This window comes from Thamnophis sirtalis, unplaced genomic scaffold (assembly GCF_051295495.1).
Source record: "Thamnophis sirtalis isolate CommonGarterSnake01/CBP01778 unplaced genomic scaffold, rThaSir2_p1.2 scaffold_11, whole genome shotgun sequence".
Lineage (NCBI taxonomy): Eukaryota > Metazoa > Chordata > Lepidosauria > Squamata > Natricidae > Thamnophis > Thamnophis sirtalis.
Genome location: NW_028261391.1, coordinates 31,283,556 through 31,302,009, shown reverse-complemented (window position 1 = coordinate 31,302,009; position 18,454 = coordinate 31,283,556). Strand labels below are relative to the sequence as shown.

Here is an 18,454-nt window from a genome sequence, read left to right as displayed (position 1 = left end):
GACTTTTAAGACAATTGTTTGCAATACATTGTTTATATCTTGCACATATCTTCTTTTAGTAATCATATTATGACTTTTTTATTAATAGTTAAAATGAAGAAATGTTATCCTTACCACCAGGTAATGATGCTGTATGCCTGATCTACATAGATGACTCAGTGAAACAAATTTGATGTAAACATAAAAATTATCTTGCCTATTTCAATTCATATGCTTGTGTGTTTCTGTACTTTTAGAAGTTACGGGAATTGTAAAATTCTCACTATAATGGTTTTGATGAGGAACACATTTTATCAAATTGGGAGAAATCAGGAATGTAAATTATCATTAAGCAATGCAACCTATCACTGACCTTTGACAGTAATGTGTTTTTCCAACCGAAACATTTTATTACTCAGTATTATTTGAACTGTCATTCCTACTGTAACAAATCAAGAACACCAAATACAATGAGATATATTGATTGGGTGTAAAGAGAGAACAATGAAGCAGAAGAAATAAAGATAAAACAGTTCCTAGTTTATTATGTATAGAAAGAGATTTCCAGAATTTACAAAGGCCCACATATTTCATTCCAGGAATAATTTCATTTGAAGTATTTGCCAATATTTCAGATGTTTTTCTTTGTACCTATATAACTCTCTATGTATTTATATATGTGTGTATGTATATATACACACATACCTATACACACACATATAATTTTATAAACACACACACACGCACACACACATATAGGGGGCACGCTGGCGCGCGCACACATACATACGTACAATGGAAGACTTAGCTTTATTTTTCTGATATTGTCTACTTTCCTGTGCAACCAACAATTTCAAATTCACACTTGCAAATACCATGCACAAATAACTTTGCCTTTTCATAATGTTTCACAGGAAGAATAAAAAATATTATATTTTTAAAGAATTCAGCTGAATTGTAGTTATTGATGATATCAGTAAATATGACTATACATCCAGGTTCATGGGCCATTGATCCATATAATATATTCTGAATTACAATCTTAAAAAGAATAGTACCCTAAGCTATTCTTAAAATGGCTTTTTTAAGCAATTTCCCCCACCCATCCCACTCTGTTTATAACAGAATATAGTATACCTCAGTTCCACATCAAAAAGGATGTGCTGTAGGAAAAGTTACATTTTAATTAAAAAAGTACATGTATAAATCAAAAACCTATGTTAAATATGTAATACTCTTCAACCAACATTAACAGTTTGTATGTAATAATTTACACTTATGATTTGTCGTACAGGTTTTTCAGCAGCAAATTAAATTTTTATGTTTTACATAGATGAGCTAGTAGTATAGCCACTCTCACTATATTATAGTGGTGGGCACATAAGTTTACTGTTGCCAGTTAAATCTCTATGATAAAGGAGGAAGCAATCATAGACTCATTGTCCAGGTGTCACAGTGCTTTTGCATGGCACACACAAACAAAAAAAATATTTTAAAAAAAGAAAGAGAATGTGCAGTTCAGTTAATTAACTCCTGAGGTTTGTGTAAAGTAAACAAATTGAACTGGATGCATCGTACCCATCTACTAAGACTGAGGTCCTAGTTGTGATACACAAAACCAAGTGTGGATACCCATGAGTTCAAAGAAGAAGGTTTTTTTTCTGAGGTTGTTTAGGTCATCATTCTGAGAAAAGAAGAAAGAAATATTACTGATGTATTATGTAACATATAAAGTATAAAAGTTTATAATTACATTTCTTATGAATATACAGATATCCGAGTTTACAATTCCTATACTTATGAAGATTTTCCATGACTATCATATCATGGAATATTTTCTGTGTAAGAAAAAATACAATAGATAAAATATAACCAATTTATATGTAACATGGTGAGACAAAACTGAACAAATCATGGCATTGCATAGCTTCATACATGAATCCAGACTATTTATGAAAACTGCCACAATATTCATATAGCTTGTTTAGCATGTTATAATAAGGAATATCTGCAATAAAGTTATGATTTGTACTTAAAAAGCAAATCCATTCTACATTACATTACATGATTTACAAATCTAACTAGAGTCCTCTTTGTGGAGGAAGTGGGTAATTTAGAAATGTGAGAAATAAATAAATACTTCAGGTTGCAGAAACTCTTGAACTTTGAAGTTTCAGATTGACAAGAAGAGAACAGTACACAAGGACTATACCATATTTACATCGGGGGGGGGGGGAATAACCCACAATTTAAGATATTATTTCTCCAAGGACTAGCAGATGTGGAAAAATGATCAAACTATAGATACAGCCAAAATTCCTGTACAATGCTCAGATTCCACACCTTGTCAGCTGAAACTAACCCTGAAGGTTTCTCCTTTCCAAATACATGATGTCTACATGTCACACTTGGTTACACACACATGCATTTATATATACTTACCACAAGACACTTTAAAAAGAGTGATTGGAGGATCAGAAGCAGAATTAATAATTACTCAAATAATTTGCTTGTGAAAAAAGGAGCCATATTTGTAAAATTAACTGGCTTCCATCAACATTATCGTTAAAATCCTTGCTCACAGGCATGAAAATTATTCTCATATATTAAAAGAGTCAACACATAAACATACCCACACCTCTTCAATCCTAAACATGGGAAAAGATAACATGGAAAGGAGGGGGAAGAAGTGGGAGACAGCAGTGTTAGATGGAGATGAAGAAAAAGAAATAGAATCATAGGATTGGAAGGAATCTTGGAGATCTTCTAGTCTACACGAGGACTGGAAATCTCAAATCATCCAAGACCAGATTGGATTGCAAATGATAGAAAAAGCATTAATAAGAATTATACTTCCTATGCAAGACTTTCTCAAGCACTTGCTATGGAATTAATGTGTGAATGGGCAACAAGGTTGGCCCAACCTAATTTTTCAAAGCATCTTATATCTTTCAATAAATGAGATGCAATCATGCATCCTTTCTACCCAGTCCTAGAGTAAATAGGACATTTATTGGGGTGACAAAAATTGTTTGGAAAACATAATTCTTAGGAGATAAACATTTTTACTAAACATACCTTTTTAGTTTCTGTCTAAAATCATTAGCAGGTATTTTAGTTCATTCAAATAAAAGAGTCCTTGGACAAGGAATTTAAATGTATACATTAATGTAATTATATGGATATATACTATACCAATTTGATATTTTGCTAATTTCTTCTACACTCCATAATGTTAATGTGTGAATGAGTTTCAAGAAGGAGTTTGCATGCCAAGATTCTAATCTAAGCATTATGAATGTATAAAACTACTGCAGAAATCATTGTTCCAATAACTACACAAGAATCTTCAAGATGATATATGCAAATAAAGATGATAACCAGGATAAGCAACAAGTGCTACTGTAGTGTCAGAGGTGGGTTCCTACCAGTTGGCACCTATTCGGTAGAACTGGTTCGTCAAATCTACTGAACCGGTTAGAAGAGGTTCCACCAGTGGACCCGGAAAGCAGGCCACACCTACAGAAGAGGTTCCAATTTTTTTTGAAACCCACCACTGTGTAGTGTGTAATAATAGCATTCATGTTCTATGTTTCAGGTCAACATTCATTCCTCACTGTTTTGTTTGGAATATTCCTCTGTCACTCCTTAGGTTATATGCTAAACCAAAAATCATGTTTAACTAATAATATCTGTAAAAATCACATATATCCAACACATAAGGGACTTCTGTATTTCTTCAAACATTGGCTACTTTAGATTACTATACTGTAGGTGAATGTTATTAATATTTTGTAGAATGAACTTGAAAATACATATAATTTGGGAATATAATAATTTCCTTTAGGGAGAAAGCTATTCTGAACTCCTTTGTAAAATAAAAGAATTAAATTCCTATACATGCCTGTTTAAGAATAGATACCCATGTCCATGGGGGTATGAGGCTGGGATTATTTCAGAGATTTTACACCTGTATACATTACGATATTTGTAGGAACTGTCCACAATCCAACTTGTTTTTTACTGTTCTGTTCTGTTATTAGCATGTTACTTCTTTCAATAAAAATTTCCTTAGGGATGTACAAGGATTGAAAGGACTGCCTGTGCCACACAATTTGCCCAAGAAATTAAATGTATTGTGCGTGGCTCTTCACATGAACTGGAATCCTATGTGGTACAGCATGAAGGATTTCAAAAGAATTTTCTTGCAGAAAAATTCTCTTCCATGTTCACAACTTTCTTCTGAACCCTCTTACCAATCTACAGGAGAGTTCCGCTTAGAACAGCTATATGAAACTTAATATAGAGTCACATCTTTAAACTATGTTGATCCTAAAATTAGACAGTGCTACCATACTTCATTAAAAGGGCCAGTGACAACGAAATAAATTGCCTCATTTAAACTGGAAAGGGTTTACTTTTCATATTTGGCTGTTTTCCAGAACTGCTGAATAAAGAGTTTGGTGCAAGAACAAATTGTACCCAACATGTTTTTAACCTGTGATGAATATGTTACCAAAGAAATTGAAATTGAAATGTAGGATTGTGCCATACCTGTCAAACCCTGTTCCTTTAAGATATTTTGAATAGAAAAAAAGCAGTGTTAATTATTAAAGAAAAATAAATTAGGCATTTTGCTTGAATAGCTCAACTATCCAATCATAACAAAAGGAAGAAAATTGTGGGAATAAAAAATTTAGCAATTTTTCTAATTCTTTTTTTTTCTTAAAAAATAATCATATTCAGTGTCATTTATTATTTACAAAAATAATAAAAAGGTATTGGAAATAATAAAAATATTCAGATCTACACTAGATCTTTTTCAATCTACATTAGAATTGTTGGACTTCAATTTACAGAATCAGCTGCCTAATATGGGGAATAGATTGGAAAATTCTCATCATTATCATTAAAACAGAATCCTGGTGACCTAAATTTTGTTTGTGGGAATGAAAACAAGAAAGTTATTCCCCAACTTTTGAGATTAATATTCTCAAAAGATAGATAGGAGCCATGAATATATTGCACATATTACAAATTATGAATATTGAATGGCACACATCAGGCCAATCTCTTATTATTTCTAGAGAATTAATCTTACATTCATGAACAGCATAACAAAATAAATGCCAAGAACTTGACATTGTTAAATAATTTGCCTTACTGGAAATAAAATAAACTACACTGCAAAATATAGAAATTAAGCCCCATATATTTCTGCCTGTCCCAGAGTTTAAATGTAAAGATTATTTTTCCAGGTTCTTTTGACTTTTGGCCACTCTTTTCTCAACCTTGACATTAGGCTCTACCTGGTCCTATATAGTCTAAATAGCATTGGGCCCGAACTCACTAATTCTAGCTCTGTCACTGAGGATGTTCTGAGCATTAAAGTAACTAATTGTGATCTTTAGTAAGCAGGTACAAGATTTGTTCACAAACCTAACAGTAAAATGACAAGAAGGGTAACTTGGATATTTTAATTTTATTTAAATCATGCAAGACTGCAAAAAAGAGCAATCCCATCATCAAAATAGGATAGCTCAATCTTGCGCAATATTCTCTTAATGTTTCTAGACTCAAGTTGCCACAATATTATTTATGGCTTTACATGCCTTCTCACAGGGAAACTGTTACTCATTTATAATTATAAATACAACACAAGATATCCGGATTACAATAAGATTGATGATGATTGAAATAGGGTTGGTAACCTGTGATAAAACTTAAAAATATAGGAGATAGCATTTTTAAATGTTTAGGGGACTAAAACATATGAAGAAGGATTGCAGGAACTGGGCATGTCTAGTTTAATGAAAAGAAGGACTAAGGATGACATGATAGCAGTGTTGCAATATTTCAGAGGCTGCCACAGAGATGAGGGAGTCAAGCTATTTTACAAAGTACCTGAGGGTAGGACAAGAAGCAATGGGTAGAAACTAATCAAGGAGAGAAGCAACTTAGAACTAAGAAGAAATTTCCTGACAGAACAATTAATCAGTGGAACAACTTGCCTCCAGATGTTGTAAATGCTTCAAAACTGGAAGTTTTAAAGAAGAGATTGGATAACCATTTGGTTATCCAGTAGTGGATAGGGTTGTGTAGGGTTTCCTGCCTAAGAAGGGGGTTGGACTAGAAGATCTCTAAGGTCCCTCCCAACTCTGTTATTCTATTCTATTCTAAAACTTTATTCAAATTTATCATTTTTACTGTTACTTCTTCAAATTATTGAAAAACAGAATATTTTCAGCCATAACAGCCTTGCAAAGGGCAGTGAGATGGGCTGATAAGTAATATGAGAATAATTATAAAGATTCTCGGTCATCCAGGTCATAGTTACCTCAAAGGTGCTTTTTCAAAATGCAACTGGATTGTTTTTTTCCTTAAGGATGAAGAAAAATCCTGTCAGCTTTGGAAGCCATATTAACACTGGAAGCTTCCACACTGCCACATTCTTGTGCTTGGAAAATTAGGAGGGGGGATTTAATAGAGGGAATGTAGTTAGACATAATAGTAGTCTTCTTGTCAGTCAAGGTTATGGTATTCCTGCACCTGGAGGAGGAGTGGTTGAAGTGATGTCATGAGTTGGGACGGATTGTAATTGGACCATGTGATGGACTGATGGGTGCAGAGGCTGGGTTTGTTTTTTTGATTTACTGAGGAAAAACCCGGAACTCTCAGATTCGGGTTTTCCCAGATGTTCCAGTATACCTACTCGAATAAATGGGAACTTTGAGAAAATGCCTATCTCAGAGTTTTAATTGGAGTTGGGTTCTTCCGGAATGCTGACAAAGACATTTTGCTTCTCATCCAAGAAGCTTCATTGATTTTGGCAGGATGGTGAGGACAATGGAAGGATTAGTTCTGACATGATTGGGGGGGGGGGGGGATTGGAAGGAACATATTTCTTCACAGTCATCTAATTGGTAGCACTCTCCTTGAGAGCGCTTAAGGCCACTTGGGGGCTTATTTGTGCTCTCAGAATCACCTGTATCAGAGTGCAAATGGGGGTGGAATCTTTTTGGAACTGTTGAAAGGACTATGATAGATGGATGTCTTATCCTTCCCTAACCCTAACCCCTCTGTTGAGAGAGAACTGCTCAATGTATATGGACCTCTTTCTCTTTCAAAGTCCACATTCTGGATATTAAATATGGGAGAGTTTTTCAAGAAGCCAAGATATAGTAGATAGATGACAGACAGACAGACAGACAGACAGAAAGATGGATGGAGGGACAGACGGACAGATGTTACATAGGCATTAATACTTTTAATGTAATCATAACTATTTCTCATGAGTATCAAGGTATCTTTCTGCTGATAATATCATTGCATACTTTTGCACTAAAATTCCTTATGAAATTTGCCACAATAACCATTTTATTCTTCTGGAGATCCTAATAAAGACTAAAGAGAGATCAGTTGTGTAAGATAATTATTTCAGACGAACTTTTCCCAAGCTGGCTCTTTCCATGCATGTGGGAACAGCAGAACATAAAGTTACCAAGAAATCTTCAGCCAAGTTGGCAAAATTTCTAAGAGTGCAGACCCAATATACTGAACTTATTAAATATGACCAGTTATTGAAATACCAATAATTATTCATATTCAGTAGAATATGACCAATTTATTGAAATTACCACTTGGTTAATAGAAAAATTCTGAAAATGTAGCTAGTTTTAATTTGAAGTTCTCAGAACTGCTAAAGAACAATGTAGACTCAAATTTATTCACAGTCACAATACTGTGTTCGTACATCAGAATATTGATATCTTTATATGACATTACCATTTAGTGAATGCTTACTGGGAAACTCATCTGAAATTTAAGAAAATTAAAATTCATTTTTTTAAAAATGAAATTTCTTTCCTCATTAGATCTAAATATTAGCCGTATAAGAAATCATATAGAAATTATTTTTAAGTAGGTTTGAAACAAAAAAATACAATAAAATTCCCCCTTCTACCCCACATGCTCTCTTCTACCCTTTTTCTTTCTCCTAGTTTCCCACTATTTTTATTTTCCTTTGTATTTTATATTCCGATGAACTAATAAAATTTGTAAACCAATAAAATTCTCAATTTTTAAGTCCTCATTTGGATATCACAATTGTTTCTTATCAACAAAAATCAATGCTACAACACATAATATCATGTACAAGACAGAACATTTAAGTATTTTTTTTATTCCATTATGTTGTGGTGTCATTAAAATGACAACATCATTGCTGGCAGTTTCAAAACTGGGCAAACCATTTCCCACTCACCACAGGATTTAAACTGGATTCTCAAATAATAGGGGCTTGGAATTTATTTTATGGAACTTTACAGAAATAATTTGTAATGCAAGAAAAATGCACTTAAACAAAAAACTAAAATAAAAAAACAAAACTTCATTTGCACAAAGTTATCTTTGACAAGTAGTATCTGCTCAACATCTCCTGCAAAACACATGCAGACAGCAGTCTTGCTCCCCATTTTCAAAGTTGTTCAACAGGAGGGTGTGACAACAATGTGACATTAATGCCATAGTTCCCACTATTGTTGCACGATACGTACATTTAAGATAATCACATATTCAACAATGAAAGCTTGTTTTTCTTCTCTTATAGTTTTTAAAAAATCATAAACATTTGGGCAGTGCAAAACAAAAGTTATATGAAATAAACAAAATATGTTGTTTATTTTTAAGAATTGAATTTGTGCTGAATTTTACCATTGTTATTTTCTGATAATATATTAGTTAAATATAAATCTAACATTTTTCAAAATCGTATGATAGAATGGGCTATTCAAATAAAAAAACAATCAATGGCCATACTACCACCCACACGCTCGTAAGTTCATCGAAGTCTGGCACTCCACAAGCAATTCCATCAACAGACAAATTGACCTACAAGTGGCTTACCCTAACTCACATCACAAGATCCATCACAAGACCCTCACTTGACACACTCACACCTGACCCATCACAAGACCTACTGACCACACAAAGCCCTTATAAACAGAACACGGACATCGCCTAAACTCCGCTGAAGATGTTACCTAACCTGATAACAAAATGTTCAGAAACCAACCCACAAGCTCAAAGAATGAACTCTCCAAAAAACAAAAGCTAACTTACTTCTATAACTGCTTGTCAAATGGAATGTAATGGCTGTACCTAAATTCAGCAACTATCATATCAGAAATTCAAGAAAACCATGTTTTCTTCTATTGAAATAAGTCCCTTTTCTGTACATGCATGTACGTTTTTTGGTTTTATTACCAAAATATTTTGGATTTCAATAGAATGAATGCAGAACCAGCAAGGTATTATTTAATCAGTTCACACAAAAGTCAAACTAGTTGCACATTTATGCCTGTAATTTTATAAATCAGACTCTGTCTTCCTATTAACCTTTCAAAGCCCATTGCGACATCAAACTTATATTGTGATAAGAATTTAAAAGGAAAGTAAAAATTCTTTCCAAACTGCATTTAGCTGAAAATAGAGAGCTTAAGAGTTTAAACCAAACAGAAGAAAAAAATTATGTTCTGAAGAACTTGACTTGCATCCAGTCACAGATAAAATTATAGGCCATTTTATTTTTTCAGTTTTTAAATGTTATTATAAGTCTTAAATCTATGTGAATGTGAAATCAGAGAAATCAGTAACATTACATTATATGGTATTAATGGAGTTCCTTGCTTTTGAGTTACTGAAGAAAAAAATAGTGTTTTAAACAAGCTACAATAATAACAATTAAGCATGTTTCATAATGTTGATGAATGATGTTTCCACCGAAAATTTCCTGAGATTTTAAAATTACGTTTTAATGCATTTCAGCATCTAAAAAATTTAAAAGATGTCTTTAATTTTAAAGTACACTGTCGCAGAATATATATATTGACATATTTGAGTTACATTTCAAATACTTTAAATCAGATTTTATATTTAATTTATTGATTCAAGCTATGCCAATTAAATTAATTATGAAACCTGGTAGGTGACTTAAATATTTATAGTGTTTATACTGTTAAGGCATATTGCATCAATCACATGCTTCAACATTACCTTACCTATCTACACTGTAAGCTCTTCTGTTCGAAGCCAAGGCAGATGCAGATTTATAGCAAAAATAAAGAGAAATACATCCATGGCACAATCATGAACAGATGCCAATTCCCATCACAATGAACGTAATTGCATTGCACTTAAATGTTAAAGCTGTTGTAATCCCACACATAAATTCTTTTACAGAACCAGAATAACCAACACTACACTATTAACATGGCAATTGTGTTTTGTAGTTGACAAGTATGTGTATCAGTATTTCATTAATTGTCAAACTAAAGAGAAGATTGAGAAACAAGCAAATTATTTCTTCCACCTATCACAAATATTGTAGTTGCATCACATCTTACATCCTAGTTTTATTACAAACTTGTGGTTGTTACTAACCTTGTTCTTGTTTTACTTTTTTACATGTAGTAGTAATGTAGTAGAATCTCTTATAAATGATCAAGTTATAAGAAAACCCTTAAAATTCAGGAAAAAAATATTTCATAGAAGAAAATGTAATTGAAGCCTACATTTAGGAGTTTGCAGAATCTACAGCAAATAATACTAAAATGATTACATGTGACAGTGATGTCATCAACATAATTTGTCTGAAAAGTTGGTTTCCAACGTCTGACATAGTGCAGTACTTTACTCATAATGAACATGTTGTCTGCCTACTCATTGTAAATACCCATGCAAAGAGAAAAATCAAGGGCACAAGCAACTGAGTTCCTATACTATGCTAATTTAGTTTACTAAATTATGGCTCATGGAGTTAACAATTTAATGGGTTTACAGCACCATTATTCATTAACCATGATTTAAAATCACAGTTTCTGGTTTCACATAATTTTCCAAGTCAAAACTTTCCTTATCCAATTATCTTTTTACTGTTGTGCTTCAGCTAGCACACAAGCCATACAGATTAGAGGATTATGGAACTGAAACACATTATATAGAGAATTCAATATTGGTGAAATCCTGTGACATAAACACTAATCAATGCTGTTGTTAATCGTTTTCTAGATTAACAAAATAAATAGGAGTCAATAATTTATTAAAAGGGTAGCTTGCAATTTATAAAAACAAACCAGATCAATATATTATACACCAAAGACTGTTATTTCACTTGACTATCAGGAGGTAAGGAATTCTTTACCCGTTATGACACTCTTGTCTGATCCAATGCTTCCAGAAGAATTGAATTACAACTCCAATCTGAAGAACATCAGATTGAAATCTGTTTTATAATTAAATAACTGGTGTGTGTGTGTGTAACTATGTGTGTGTGTATCAATCCTTTAAAAAGAATACATATCTGAATTGAATCTTTCTATTCTTCTAATTTTCACTGATATGATAAAATTCTGATATTTGTTTTTTGTTGAATATGGCCCACCCTACAACTGGTTGAATCAGAGATAATGCCTCTAACTTCTGGTGAAGAATATTCCTTGCTGCTGTAACTAAGCCTATCCACGTTTCTCTCTCTATCCTTCCACCTTTCCCAACATTAGAAAGCTATGTCTTTACATAAAGTGTACAAAGTAGGATAATTTGAGCCTGGTCTTTGTTCATTTTTTTTTTGTTAGAGTAGCTCTAATGTCTGTGTGCAGCTGAAGTTGCATTCAGTTTTAGCATATTTATTAAATTTATAGCCAAACTTCATACCAGTGGCTTAGAGGTAACTGCAGGAGAGTGACTGGCTTGATAATGTTATGTTATAGCTAGATAGTGCTTTTTATATGCTAAGGACTGTATCACACTGGTTTTGTGTGACTGGTTCAGCTTAATTCCTCTCTCAAAATTGAAGCCAATATCCCTCTCTGACCAACTAGCAGCGGAAAGAATATCAGTATTTAGGCAAAGCCTATTAGTATCAAAATAAAGATGAAAAGAGATAAAGTTATTTAAAAAAAAGAAGGCAGAAAATTAATAAAAATCAAAGCCGTTACTGATAGCTAACAAATACACATGGACATACTGGGCCATGATTAAGGCAATGTTTCTGCCTGTTTCATTATAGGGAACTGAGAGTTGAATATGTCAAGAGAAACATTAAATAAGAAAGTGAGAAACTGGTGCAAAAGGCCAACCAAAACTATTATCCAGTTAGGCCTGCTCTATCTTTAAAGAAAATATAAAGGTTGGAGGTGTTTAGCTTTGAGAAGAGGCAAGTAAGGAGGACCAGGGTAGTTGTAGAAAATTACGTATCATATCAGTTTGATGGTATTTTTGCTTCAAGAACTGGAAGTTAGTAAAGTTGTATTATGGGATATTAGGAAAGATAAATGTACTTATTCCTTCTGTACATATCCAATCTTCATTTTGCAAGATGTGCAGTTGACAGTGAATAGTTTCTGAGGGATTAGTCAAGGATGAAGCTATCATGGATATGATAATAATATCTACTGTATTTTCCGGCGTATAAGACAACTTTTTAGCCTATAAAAATATTCCAAAAATCAGGGGTCGTCTTCTATGCCGGGTATATGGTGAGCTGAAACTTACCGGTTCCAAGCCGGTCTGAACGCCATTAAGTACTGCTGCCATTGCTGTACTGAGCTGCATTTTCCATGCCGGCAGCGCTGAGCCGGCAATTCCCACATAGCGCATACCGCTATGAGCCGGCCTGCTCGGACTATCTTGGAGCCAGGAAGGTGGGCTAATGATGTCACACCCTCTGCCAATCCAAGCAGGCCTTGTAATCATTAATAGAAAATACATTGCTCGCCGTGATTGGCTGGGCACTGTATACTGGAATGGCGATACCTGACCTGACAGTATTACCACACTGCCCCGCCTTAAAGGCCAACAGTATAGTATACAAATGGCTAACAGTCAAGACCCCATCATGGCTCCACCAGCAAGAAGAAAGAAAGAGGGGTAGTCTTATACAGCAAGTATAGCCCAAACCCTATATTTTAACAGGAAAAGTAGGGGGTCGTTTTATACACCTAGTCATCTTATATACCAGAAAATACGGTAATATATCTGTAGCAAGAAACAATATTATTATTTATTTATTTATTTATTTATTTATTTATTTATTTATTTATTTATTTATTTATTTATTAAAGCTTGTATGCCGCCCACTCTCGGAAGACTCGGGGAGGCTTACAAATAAGAAGAGGGGGATATAAAAAATAAAAAACAACAATTAAAAATTCAGAAACATTCATAACAGGATGGGGCTGGATAATTCAACAGCCCCAGGCCTGCCGGAACAGCCAGGTCTTGGTCGCTTTGCAGAAGGCCGGAAGGGTAGTAAGGGTCCGGATCTCAACGGGGAGATCATTCCATAGGGCTGGAGCAGCTACAGAGAAGGCCCTCCCCCAGGGTGTCGCCAGCCGACATTGGCTGGCAGATGGAATCTGGAGGAGGCCTAGTCTGTGCAATCTAATAGGTCTTTGGGAGGTGATTGGCAGGAGGCGGTCTCTCAGGTAGCCAGGTCCGATACCATGTAGGGCTTTAAAAGTAACGACTAGCACCTTGAAGCATATCCGGAGACCAATGGGAAGCCAGTGCAGCTCGCGGAGGATAGGTGTAACGTGAGTGTACCTAGGTGCACCCACAATCGCTCGCGCAGCTGCATTCTGGACTAACTGAAGTCTTCAAACACTCTTCAGGGGCAGCCCCATGTAGAGCGCGTTACAGTAATCCAGTCTTGAGGTGACGAGGGCATGAGTGACTATCCGAAGGGCCTCCCGGTCCAGATAGGGTCGCAATTGGTGCACCAGGCGAACCTGGGCAAAGGCCCCCCTGGTCACAGCCAACAGATGATGTTCTAGTGTCAGCTGCGGATCCAGGAGAACTCCCAAATTGTGAGCCCTCTCTGAGGGGCATATAGTTTCAACCCCCAGGTTAAGAGATGGAATAGCTGGACCATCCTTGGGAGGGAGCTTCAATAGCCACTCAGTCTTGTTGGGAAAATCACTTGCTAATAATGTAAAGTAGAAAGATTCTATTATGTTCATATTTTGGTTATGGTTTTATACACACCTAGTTGGACACTGGAAACAGAAAAGATTTTTGGTAGTAAGACTCATTTGTTCCCTTATTTATCTGGAGGTTAGTTTACATAGCTTCTAAACCTACCAATGTGAAATCAGCATCTGAAATTAGAATATTCAGGCCAAGGATGTTACTTTTTTTTTTAGCATTCAAGGGTAATTCCAATTTGTCCTAAGGAAGGTACAGATTTGAAAGAATGCAGGATGCTGGCTCCAGTCTATTTTATCAAGTCGCATGCAGTGTGCTAGTTATATATCTAACATTCAAACAAGTACCAGGGTAGCATCCCACGTTTCCCTATGACTGGTATCACTAGGTTCAAGACTTACTCCAGTGAATATTTACCATGCCTGAAAATGGTGCTGGAGGGCAAGAAGGCATATACTACGCAAAGAAAAAAGGTGCATGTTTTTGAAATGGTAAAATTTTGTAAAGTGATAGCAGAACTGGTCTTGAGTCTTTTTTCTTATGTATCTACATAAGTGCTTCTGTAGCTAAGCAGATGAATGTGTATTTGTTTTCACATTCTGAAACAATCAAAATAAATTTAAAGCAGTTCAAACTGCTTTGGGCAGAGTAAGAATTTGTTACTTATCATGGATACTATCCAACAGATGTCTGTCATAACCAACTGAAAACATACACGTTGACTGCAAAACTGCTGGTTGCATTCCCAGCAAGAAATGTCTGCTAGTGTTATTATTTTTCTTTAGAATGTTACCCACCAATGTAAAAGATTTTTTACCCATCTAATATAAGAGACTCTTCCCAATATAATGCCATAGTAGTTAAGTAGCAAGCAAAAGATTTCCAAGTTTAATAATAATATATTAAAAAGCTATTTAAAATTAGCTAGTTTCAGTTACAACATCTGGGCATCAAGTCAGTTCACTGTGTTTCTTTATAAAGGGCGAAATATAATCTGGACATTTGTAATATTATAAGCCATGGTTTCTCATGTACAGTTAAGTTTCCCATTATATTAGAGAACATAAAAATACTCAAGATTAAAACCTAATAAAAAACAGTTGCCATTTCCTTTTCCTATTGTTTATGTTTCTTCTGAGGCCGCCACTTTGCAAAATATTCCCTATACAGATCAAAACATGCTGTGCCTGGATATGTGCTAAACAATGACGCTACTTTTAAGGTATTGCCAATTTAGCAATAGAATGAAGCCACATTTATGAATATGACCTCAAATGACATTAAATTCAATGTAGTAATAAATAAATTATAATTGCTTGCAGAAAACTCTGAAAGTATACACAAACTAGAATCTGCAATTCACATATTTTGCTATTTTGGTGGTCTAAGCAACAAAAATATAAACTATAAAATTTCCAGAAACAGAGCAAATGTTCCTTCAGAGTTGTACTAGGCCAACACTTCATATCAGGCTCATGCTGAGTGCTTGAAATTCATTGCTCCATAAAATAATGAATATTAAATTTGGTCCAAGGCAACAACTAATTATTTATTGGTCCCTTCTGAAAAATATCTCCTTTCCAATTTGATAGAAAGGAATTTAAGAAAATAAACAGCAAATACCATCATTTTTTTTCCAACCAGCAAGTGACTATTTTGCACATATTATGTTCAATAACATATCAGTTTCATTATTCTAATATTACTTATCTGACAATACAATGGTAACATTGAAAATTTCAGAGGCTGATTCGTACATATATATTCATCATTTGATGACTAGAAAATAAAATGATTGTACGTGTAAACAAACTGCTTTGGTCATTGTAACACAAATATGTGATTTTTTTTTAATAAAATGAGTTCACACATTCATATATGCATTCTTCAGATGTGTTCTTCTAATGATGAGATCAATGCAATTTCAAATAAACTTGGCTTAAGTCAATAAAATTCAAATTCAGATGGTTCAAGATATGGACAACTATGCCAAAAAACCATCATGAGTGGTGAACACCCATGGGATCACCACTCACATGACCCATAGCAGAGATTATATTGCAACATATAGAAACTACAGTACTCTCATACATACAACTAAAGGAATGAATCTGGTATGTGGATAGTAATAATAAAATAAAAAAGGAACTGGAGAAGACACATGAAACAATCAGTATCTATCACTATAGCACAATCAACACAAAAGGATAACATTCCCATATATTAAAAACATCTCAGAAACTACTAACGGATTATTACAAACAGTATCATCACATCATATAAACCAATTGAAGTCAACCAAAGCACCTCAAGTAAACCAACATGGGTCAACATTTATAACATACAGTGTTGTTTGTTTGTAACAACCACTATGTACAACAGATAGGCAGAATAACAGCACATTCATGAACATCAAAAGTCAGAAGGCACAACGAAAATTCCTTAATCTCACAACACAGGGACAGATTCAATCATAGTTCTAACTGGGAAACTCTGAGCATCCTAGATTACGCTAAATCACAACACTGAAAAATTTGCAGAAGCTTGGCATCCAGCAATCAACACCTAGATAACTAGGAATTAATATCAGACAAACAATCAAAAAAGAAAACAATACCCTAATCAAGGAGAAAACTACCCCCTACCAACAGATGCAATGCCAGCTAATGAAAATAAACAGAAGCAAACCCTATCCTTACGAGTACTGATGATGTTACAAGGTGGGTAATAAAACATCTGCAAGTAAACAACCAAGTTGGAATGAGCTGCCCCCAGAGATCCGGGCCATCCCCACTCTCATGGCCTTTCACAAAGCCATTAAAACCTGGCTTTTCCGGCAGGCCTTCTGATTGGTGTTTGTTGCGTTCTTTTTTAACTTAGTATGTCCTATTGTTTTTAAGTTCTTTTAATTTCTTTTTATTCTGTAAGCCGCCCGGAGTCCTTCGGGATTGGGCGGCATAGAAACCTAATAAATTCAATTCAAACTTCAAAGAGTACCACAGATTCCACAATTTTACCCCAATACAAGACAACCAACTGGATTTATGATCAAGATGTTCCATTCCAAATCTGAATAAAGCAATTCCTTTTTTTAAAAGAGAATGGTAGAATTGTGGAACCAAGGTACAAAAGCATCAGATTACAATCCAGAAAAGATTTTATGGAATGATTTCAATTAAATTGAGACTAATTGTTCTTTATTTTCAGGCCCATATTGTACAAAGATTTAAAAAGCAAGAAAGTAAGTCATTAAATTAGTTCATGAATGAATGAATGAATGAATGAATGAATGAATGAATGAATGAATGAATGAATGAGAAGTGGCAAGATAGCAATCACAATGGTGTGATCAAAGCTCTGCCTGATTTTTTGTTTGTTTGTTTGTTCCATATTTCGACCATGCCCTGTGGACACCTTTGAGGGAGGGAAGCTGATAAACGCTTTCTAACAATACTATCATTGGACCAGTTGTACTTTCCAATGTTATTGACAGATGAAGAAAAAAGCAAAGTTTTAAAAAAATTTATTTCATCTCTCAAGACAAAAAAAAATACTCCATATCTTTTTCTCAGATATTATTGCCTGTATTTTTCCTACAAGAAATGCCATGTGTGAACCATGGCACTTCACTAAAAATACAAGACAAGAATCATGTTGAAGGAAGCAGTCCTTTGAAAGAATTTTGGCATTGCTAGCACTCAAGAGCTAGACATTAGGCTCTTCTTATGTAGCATGGGGCTCCTCAAATTATTTGTCTGACACAAAAAGGAGTCACATTTCTCAAGCTGCAAAAGTAATGCTGTAATAGTTCCAATACAACAAACCACAATTCAACCCACCCAAGAGGGCAATAACAGTAATTAAATTATGGCATAATGCATTACCCTTTTTTCAACTGCCACAAAAGTATGATATCAACTATATAAATTTATATATATAATAGTCATGCAAACAATAAACTAAATGATTACATGTGGATGAGAAAATACACACACACACACACACACACACACACAGAAGACTCTCTGTCTTCGGCTCGTCACAAGAGACCATCCAGACAGAAACCCAATATTTTTTACTGTTGCCTTTTTGTTGCATTTGTTTATTTATTTATCAGCATAAATATAACATACATACATACATACATACATACATACATACATACATATATATATATATAATTATTATTATTATTATTTAACCTGAAGAAAATTAGAACTTTGAATTCTAAACAAGAAGGAAGGAAGGAAGGAAGGAAGGAAGGAAGGAAGGAAGGAAGGAAGGAAGGAAGGAAGGAAGGAAGGAATTAATTGCAAATCACCAAAATGGCTGATTTTAAAAAATGATTTAGCTTATCCTGCTTAAATTGCATTTAATTAACAGCATGGTAAAACTTTTGCAATGAGTCCTCCATATAATGTTTGAAATGTATTATATTGCCAACATTCATGCAAAGATTATTTGCAAACTACGTTTTTATACAATAATAGGA

The 18,454-nt window shown here is 34.3% G+C and overlaps 1 protein-coding gene across 1 annotated transcript in view; it reads right to left on the bottom strand.

Annotated features, from left to right (window-relative positions):
* Positions 1-498: 498 nt before the first annotated feature.
* IRS1 (insulin receptor substrate 1) overlaps positions 499-18,454 on the bottom strand; it is a 45,675-nt gene continuing 27,719 nt past the window's right edge. The window contains exon 2 of the mRNA XM_014057705.2: positions 499-1,663. The gene's annotated coding sequence lies outside the window, so the exon portion shown is untranslated. The remainder of the gene's footprint in view (positions 1,664-18,454) is intronic.